Consider the following 9437-nt stretch of genomic DNA (forward strand, 5'->3'; position numbering starts at 1 on the left):
GAACCACAACTGGAATAGAAGTGAAGCCACTTCTGCTCATCCCCTGCTCATTTTTGTTTTTTACGAAGTTTTATATAGCGCGAACTTGACCAGAATCGAGTATCAGTGCGCTTTAACATAGCACCAGTTGCCTTACATGAGGACACATTCATTTTTGTTAGGCACGGGAGATTAAGAGCATCACAGGATGTTCAGCGTCGTTGCCGAGACTTGAACCCAGTTCCCCAGATTTATGGTCGACGGCCCTACCCGTTAGGCTAACTCCTCTCCCCAGTCGGCATACATCAATGGGCCAGCCGAGCGCGAGACTGGGAATGACACCTCCACCCGTTGGTAAAATGGAGGTTAATAGAGGCCAATCTGCCTCCGGAAAGGCCGCTCGGGCCCCCATTGGGCCTCTGGTGATACTTGAACAGCACAGAAACAGCCTAAATCGGCCACCACGCGGCCCAAAAAAGCGTCCCACAGCTGCAACTCCGATACCGGCCCATTGCCTGAGTGCCCACCTTCAACCCTGGTGATAGAAGCTGGTCCTATTGCCTAAAACGGCATGCCGTATGTCTTAATAGTGCCCACAGCCTAGAGGTTGCCGAACCAATGAATTAACAGGGAGAGCCCAGTTCGAGCCAAGCCAAGGGCCTGTCTTGGCGCTAAGAACCTGTGCACAAGCAGAGCCATGAGGATGTTTGGTATGCACATAATGCAACAAACATCATATCAACACTTGATAAAGGCTCTTCACAATTTAAAAAAGTTTCTTTCTTTAACATACAGAAGCATTTCACCTTGGTACAGCAGATGATATCACTGCATTGAGATGCACTCATTGAAAGTGAACGTTTAAACACGAGTTTAGGAATCAAAATCCATCTGTATGTGTACAACTACACACACGAAGAAGAGCTTGATAAGGGGCTGAGTGGTCATCCTAAAAGACTGTGGGTGAGATTTACAAACATTTTACGCTGGGTTAGCGTCACTAAAGTGATGCTAACCCGCGCAACATGTTTTTTTTGCTATTTATTTTCCAGCGCAAAACTTGTTTTGCACTGGAAATTACCCTCAAAGTAGCGCGAAGCACTGCTTTCCGTTACTTGGCGCTGAGAGGGCGTTACATGGGTGAAACATGGGCGTTCCCATGCAACCACCCATGCCTTTTGAAGTAAAACAATATTTACAAAGGTTTGTGGACATGGTTTTGCGCCAAAAGTTAACGCCCCATCAAAGAAGGCGCTAACAGGAGAAATGCTTTCATTTCTCCTCCCTTTTCCGACATTGCATGTGTGCTGCACTGTGCAGCACGCATACAAAGTGGGAAAAGATTTCCATTGTGTCTTGGCATAGTATTTTGTACAAGAAGGGTACCCTTCCTGTACAAATCCTTTGCTAGACTCATGCACATACCCTAGTGCTATGGCGCTAAGGTGTGTGCATGGTGCACGGCCGTTGAAATCAGCGCCGGCGCAAGGGCAAAGGGAGGAGAGAGCCATATCTCTGAAGACATGGCGCTCTCCTGCTCCCTCCCTGTTGCGCAACGCAACGCAGCCTTGCGGGGTGCTGCTCTGAGTTGCATTACTTTTTGTAAATCTCCACCTGTATGTTCTGTACACACAGACTACCCTAACAGACTAGAAGATCTGCATGCCTACAGAGCAAACTAGTGGAGTAAGGAGGGCCACGAGCATAATTATCAATTGTGCTGGGATTTTCCCATAAATTAAGATTTGCCGCATTTGCCACAGAAAAGTAATCTGCCACATAATCTGTTGATTTTAACACAAGAACATTTTGTTTCTTGTTCAAATTGTTCAAAAGTTACTAAAAACTATACCGTAAGGAACTGGTGACGTTTTCACATCTCCAGAATGAGTATGATATGAATAAAACGCAGCATTTCAAATACCTACAGTTGAAACACGCTTGGCGGGCACAACATATTGATATTGAGGGTCTCCCTGAGTATGCCCCGTTAGAAGGACAGTTACTGATGGACGAAATAGGGGAAAAGGCAGTGTCCTGGACATATAGGACAATTATGAACAATATGAGCTTTACGAAAGCTCAGGTCAACGTGGGAGGCGGATCTGGGGGACATTGACGACTTAGATTGGGAAATGGCTCCGATGCACCCCAGGGAAGTAGCTATTAGATCACGACTTCGACTGATCCAATTTAAGGATTTACACAGAATATATTATGATAGAGCCTGACTACATAGGATAGGTAGAGCAGAGCCACCCAACTGTCTGAAATGTAAGACCACAGAAGGGACTTTTTTTCCACACGATCTGGGTATGTACACATTACAGATATATTGGGGAATGCTTCTGAGGGAGTTGAAATTCATTCTGCAGGAATCCATACCCCCAAATCCCATGTTTATTTTGCTGGGCATACCTACAGAGATTGACCTCCCCAGAGTGAAACTGACGTTGCTCCAACTGGCCTTGGTAGTAGCCAAAAGAGACTTGGCAAGGTCATGGGGTTTTGCGTCTAATCCTACACTGGAAGTATGGCGAAGGGGTATGGATATGTATATGCTAGGGGAGAAAACAACCTACAAAGCACGGGATGCCTGAAAAAAATTCTGGAAGATATGGAAGCCATGGTTGACATATTATGGTCTTACGCTCGCAGACTCGCAGTAAGTTGAGGGTGGGGGGATCTGTGGGGGGAAAGGGAGGGAAAAGGGGTCCAGTTGATAGGAATTATTTTTGTATTATTGATTATTTATGTGACAATACTGTCGAACTCCGCTCTGGTTGTAATGAAGGAAGAAACAAGATGCTTGGAATATCCAACTTGTTTCTGTAATGTATCTAAGAAAATGCAAATAAACACTTTCCCCCCAAAAAAGTTACTAAAAACGCAGGAACATATGTGGATGCGCAGTGGAAGGCCCTTTTTTAAAGGACAATTTGGGATGACTTTCTAAATATTTTGATATGATTTCATCCGTATGTAAAACGTGCCAATGGTTTTTAAAAATCTGTCTTATTTTTGGTACTAAAAGCTTAAAAAATAAGACAAAATTTTAAAAAAGCTCCAAAAATGAGACTGATTAAAAAAAAGCAGACATTACTCTGGTCTCGACTGGAGTGCCTCAAGGATCCACACTTTCACACATGTTATTCAACTTGTCCATGGAAGCTCTTGTGGTAATTATGAAACACTCAAATATTCACTACCACATGGATGATACACAACTAAACTTGAAAAATCCTCGACGAAGAATTCCAAACTCTCAATTGCACCCTGCTGAAAACACAATGGTTAATTCACAATCACTTGAAGCTCAATACACTCAAAACGGAATTCCTACTGATTTCCCCCTACAGTCACTCGGCCTCCATAGAATGGCTCAAACAACTTACAGCTCTCAACTGCGTGCCCCAGGTTATTGACTCTACTAGATCACCAGGGATAACACTGGAGAAATACTTGAATATGCAAGATCATATCAGTGCCACCACCAGGGGCGCCAATTTCCAACTGGACACACTAAGGAAACTCAAACCTTTTTTGCCCACCGATGACATTCAGCTAGCAGTCCAATCCCTTGCCATCTCCCGATTAGATCTTGCCGGCTTACCCAAAGGTAGACTTGGGCCGCTAAGATGTATCCTTATGGCTAGAGCGGTCGACCTCAAAGCTGGGGAACCGGGTTCGAGTCTCGGCGACGACGCTCAACATCCTGTGATTCTGGGCAAATCATGTAATCTCCCCATGCCTAACAAAAATGAAACTGGTGCTCATGTAAAGCGCTCTGATACCCGATGTCTCGGGTCTAGTTTGCGCTACATAAAACAAAAACAAAAATAAGGGCCACATTGAACTCAGCTGCTAGGCTCATCATGGGATCCAGAAGATTCAATCACATTACACCTGACCAAAAACATCTAAAATGGCTACAGTTTGAAGCAAGGATCCAGTTGAAGATAGCCTTCATAACACACAAGGCCCTGCACTAGAACACTCCCGTTTACCTGGCCAATGAACTCAAACGGTCTGGTGGTAGTCAATCATGCTATTGTAACCACAGTACTTCATAAAAAAAAAAATGTACAACCGCTCCTGCTCCTGTCTAGATCCAAGAATAAGGAATGCTCTGCCTCCTGAAATCAGGTCAAACCCCTCGACTACCTACTTAAAAAAGAGGTAAAATGCTTCTGTTGAATAGATTCCTTCAATAGTAGCCATGGAGCCACACAGCTTGACTATGTACCAGTGGGCACCTCCGGACCTTTAATCTGCCACACTGGTTGTTTTAGTGTATCTGTACTGATCCATGCCCATTCCTTACTGATTTTGTCCCTGTATGTATAACTTGTCTGCTGTTTGTACATTATTCTGATACCCGGAACGGTCAGAGACATTTTACGGCATGGGCAAAGTGGGCTCTGGCCCAAGGCCCGAGCCTTTCAGGGGGCCCCCTGAAAGAGGCAGTTCTGTTCTGTAGAGGCTTGCCCTGATGACCTTGAATAGTTTTTAAACAGATTGTTGTAAATAGCGTTTTCCCATTATTTGTTTTTAATGTGTGAGAGTCTATTACAGACATTTTGCAGACAAAATGTGTTTGTTTCATGCAACATCCATATAGAAAGTTTATTTTAGATCAATACAGGACCTCGCATACGACAAATAGTAGGGTGTTACAGAGATTATTTGCAATAATATTAGTGAGCTGCTGCTGTGTTACAATACTGAAAACACACATCACTATCCCTGAATATCAGATGTACTCACATTTAGGATTAGACCAAAGAGGGCATGAAATAGCTGAAGCTGGATCATAAAAGCAAAGCTGTTCCGAACAGGGGGGCCCAAAATGCATTTGGCCCAGGGCCCCCAAAATCCTTAAAATGTCCCTGGGAGCGGTCATGTTCATGCAATATAAAACTTCTCAAATAAAATGAATAGTATTTTTAACTCTTTGACTGATTTTGGTGTCACTGCTCCAGCAGTTGGGAGACTTTCCACGCGTTCATCCCACTCTAAAGGCCAGAAGGGAAGGACTGGGTAGGCTGCCATAAGTTCATCAACGGAGTTCAGATAAATGCAACAATGTGAAACAAAAGCACACAGTGTTTCCTTTACTACATATATACATGATGAAGACATAACAAAAAATGGATCCGAACACAATTCTAGGTAGTAGCACGTCACAGTCTTGGAACACAAGTCTCTGGAGCCTCCAGTGGACAGGAGAAGACAACAGTTGCGGGAGAGGAGCAAATGTTGTCTCAGAGGTCATGTCTGGGCCTCAGAAGTGGAAATCAGAGGAGCAAATCTGGATAGCAGGCACCTCAGAGCGCTTCTGCAGGGTGGGCCTTAACACGAGTGCTCATGATGCTTTGAAGAAGCTCTCAGGACTTGGGATCATGGAATGAAATATTTCTGATTTCCGATATGAGGTCACGGGTGGATTGTCTCCTCCTGTCCCAGCCCAGCGACACTGGTACAACCTTCCAGAGGAAGCAAATCACATGTATTCAGTAAGCAGAAGATACAATCAAATGTGCAAGCAGGACACAGAAGGAATCTGTGGCGGGCATCAGTCCTGCAGCGTTTGCAGTGGCTTTAAAGTGAGTGTATGGTCTGTGCGAGTGGAAGGTTGGGGAGACAATAAAGGGGAACAACAGCTGGTAACCAACGAGGTTGTGCATCATTATATAAGTCAGTAATGAGCATTGTGTCCACTCTGGTGTCCACATGGCTGCAAGGGTTTAGACTGATTCCAGATCCGCCATGGAATAGCTGAAATAGGGGTGCAATGTCTGCGTCAGGAAGCAAGAGGCGGGGACTCATGTCTGTCTATCCCACAGGAAGGATGGAGATAGGAGGTTGTAGAGGCAATTTAATATGCTTGGAAACAACATAATGTTATCATTCTAAAAGTCCTACATAAGTTAGGAAAGTGTAATGCAAGGCCATTATATTTGGTGTATTACCTACATTCTGTCTTCCTTTTTTAATTCTTTAAAATGCTGGAATGGCAAAACGCACTCCTTTAAGTGCAATGGAATAAAGTTCTGGATTTTGAAGCCAGTAGACCTAGTCTTTGCTTCCTCTCTTGATCAATTTGTATATTTCTGCTGAACACGTGGGAGATGTCCCTATTCTTGGCTGGGGTGCCCATAGACTGTCGCTCCAGTACAGTCTTCTGGTGTTAACCAATATGTGTGATCTTGGGCAGATCACATTACCAAATGTTCTTGTGATTCCCTTCTCTTATCCACAAATAACTCCCAAGGAGGCTTATCACCATATTATCACATATCAAAAAGGGGCATTTAAAGAATCCTCGCTCACTCCCAAATCCGCTTTTGTATCTATTGTGCTCCCATCATCCCTTCTGTTCCTCAAGTTCTCTTCTTAGACACAATCCAGTGGCCTATTCGTAACCTAACAAACTCCCCCACCCGCAGTCTTACTATATGACGTGAAAGGCTCTGAAACACATGCGGCAGGGCCATCTCAGACGTTCTTTCTTCCGAGGATGATAAAAACAGTATCACTCAGAGGAGTAAGAACGCCACCGATTGTCACAGTGCAAACAGGAAACTAGTCATGTTGGGAACATTCGGGTGATTCCTGCCTTTGCTCGGAACTGCTCTCTAACACATTCACTTTCCTTTAGCGACTGCTAGTTTCAATTTGCTCTTATATGAAATTGTGGAAATCCCCGTCTTTTTTCAAAAGCACATACAGCATGGATTATTCTACTGCAAAATATTTAATAAATAGTCAGCAGGAGTTTCCCCCTGGGTTCCTGTTGAGCGACACAGACGGTGTCAAAATAATTTCTATCCTTTAATTAAAAAAAAATCTATCCTGGCCAGTTGGTTCTGTTTGCACAATGTCTCAGTATTTCCCGATCTCCAAACTTCACAACAATCTTAAAAGCCTTCATGCGAATTTAAAAACAAAATTGCCAACGCAAATCAAGCAACACAGCTTTCCCGGAAAGAGCCCGAACTGTAGTTTTGTTTCTCTCTTGACAAACGCTGTACTGCAATCGCGTCATTTCAAAGAAGTAATAAAAAGAGTCTTGAGAAACTATTCAGACCCAACACTGGAGAACTAGAAATCTTTGCAGCACTGCGGCGCTCTGAAATAATTGGCTAGGAGGGCGCGCAAGAGGGGATGGGCTAGATGGAATGGACCTAACTGCTCATTTGAGTTTGAGAGTGGAGATGAGAGCGACCAGTGATTAAAGGTGGGCGAGGCCTGTGGGCGAACTGACCTTTGACCCACAGTCGTCATTAGCTCACACACAGCAGCTCCCTAATTTTACTCCTCCGTAGTTTAGTTAGGTGTCAATCAAGGTCTCTGTGTGCTTTGGGGTGCCCCCGCGTCCTTAAAAGGGGTCCCATCTGTTTGCACAGTGGGCATTGAGCGAATAGGTCAGCTCGAGCCCCCTCCAGTCTCCAAACAAACTTAGAGGGCCCTCGTGGGCTGGTGTTTGAAACCCGTTTTGATGTTATTATCGAAGGAACCAGCAGGGGGCAGCTGTGACCAGACTGGAGAGAGGCTTCAGAAAGCGAGGAAGAAAATCCGCGAAAAGGGGCCGAGAAATACTGAAGCCAGGGGAACAAACAGCAGCGCATTATGGAGCAGGTACCGCGAAACAGAAGTACACACCCGACTTCGCAGGAGGGGCGAAGGCGGGAGCCACACGAAAAGCGCACATTTCAAAGGAGACCGCAGAGCAACGGCACACAAGGGGAACGGCGACGACAGTCAATTTTAAGTCAATTTTAATATTAATTATTTTAATATGTAAATACATGAAAGGTCAATGATTAAAGCAGAATTTGAAAATTAGGACGTTAAAAGAAAGATTTGTTGTCGTGTGAGCTAAAATGACAAGCGGTTTCGACTTGGGGAACGGTTTGTGACATTCTAAGACTGGACTCGTTGTAATCAATGACTAGTGTTATGACGGGCACAAAGTGCACTTCGTATTAAAAATTAAATGTGCCATAATACGAGAATACACGGGTTAAGGTGCGCCTACAAGACACATCATAATGCCACATACTAAGCTGAACTCACCCTGCATAATGTGTTGTGTCATGTTGTGGAGTGTGTTGTGCTGTGTTTGTGATCGTTCACGAGGAGCTAATGTCTTGTAAAGAGCTACGATTTTACTTCAAAAACACGTTAACCAATACCTGGGGGCATATCAACAAGGGCTTTATCTCTGCTTTTTAGGCTTTAAAAGCCAAAAAAGCAGAGATAAAACTAGCGCCCTATCAACAACAGGGTGCTAACACGCAAATTTGCATGTTAGCACCCTTTTACTCTACGCTCTCCTTGCATCTCTAATGAGATGCAAAGGGGGCGTTCCAGAGTAAAATAATAGGAGAAATGTCGCTAAGCGACATTTCTCCTATTATCAAGAATGTCGCTAACCCTGTTAGAGACAAAAAAAGCAGTGCTAACCGCGGTTAACGCTGCTTTTTTACGTCTGCTAATTTTCAGACTTAGCCATGATATCCTATGGAAGGAGGATATCATGGCTAAGTTTGCCTGTCCCTATCAACAAGGTAACGTGTGATTATCGCTGGGTTTCCAGCGATAATCTCACGTTAGCCTGTTAGCATGTTGATTTTTATCGCTATTGAGATAAGCGTTGCTAATAGCACGCTATCTCAGCGATAAAAATTCACGCTAGCCGGCGATAATTATCCTCACGCTAAGAGCGCTGAGCGATAATTATCGCCGGTTGTTGTTGATATGCCCCTCAGTACTTTAAGGCCGTCACAGGCTGCACCCATTGTAATATTAAAGTGCAATTCAAAATATTTGGAAGTAATTTAATTAAAACAATTAGACGGAGTAGGAAGAGTTAATGTAACACACTATACACAGTAGTATATGTTATTCGCACAGTTGAACAGTGGTGTACTAATGGTATATTTTTCCTAACTAAAAGGGATTTGTTTACTTTATATGGATTTTGTTTTTTACTTAAATATAACGTTTACACACCCTCTGGGCTACTTTAAAGCCCTTTGCTGTGGCCCAACATATTAAGCGGCTCTCCCTGGAGGTCGCTGTCCCTTGCTGGGGTTGTAATGGAGACCGAGGCTGTCATTACAAGTGCAGAGTAAATCCAGACGCGGCAGGCACTGGGGTTACTGAGTGAACTTGCATTGTGAGTTGTGCAGAATGACCACACCTCATGGTTCTCCAAGGACATTCTTTGTCTAGCAAGAGCAGGCGGAATCAATCTGGGAGAAGCAGGAGTGTGTGGGGCAAACATCAGGAGTGTGTGGGGCAAACATGCATTGATGGGTGCAGTGAGAGCAATCTTCGCAGTTGTGCACCGTGCCAGGCCCGAAACTTGTAATGATCCAGTAATGTCACCCCCAGTAATTCCTACATCATGTGGTGTTTGCAATCGAAACTGACATTACTGTCCCAAGAGA

Source organism: Triturus cristatus, chromosome 3_2 (genome assembly GCF_964204655.1).
Source record: "Triturus cristatus chromosome 3_2, aTriCri1.1, whole genome shotgun sequence".
Classification (NCBI taxonomy): domain Eukaryota; kingdom Metazoa; phylum Chordata; class Amphibia; order Caudata; family Salamandridae; genus Triturus; species Triturus cristatus.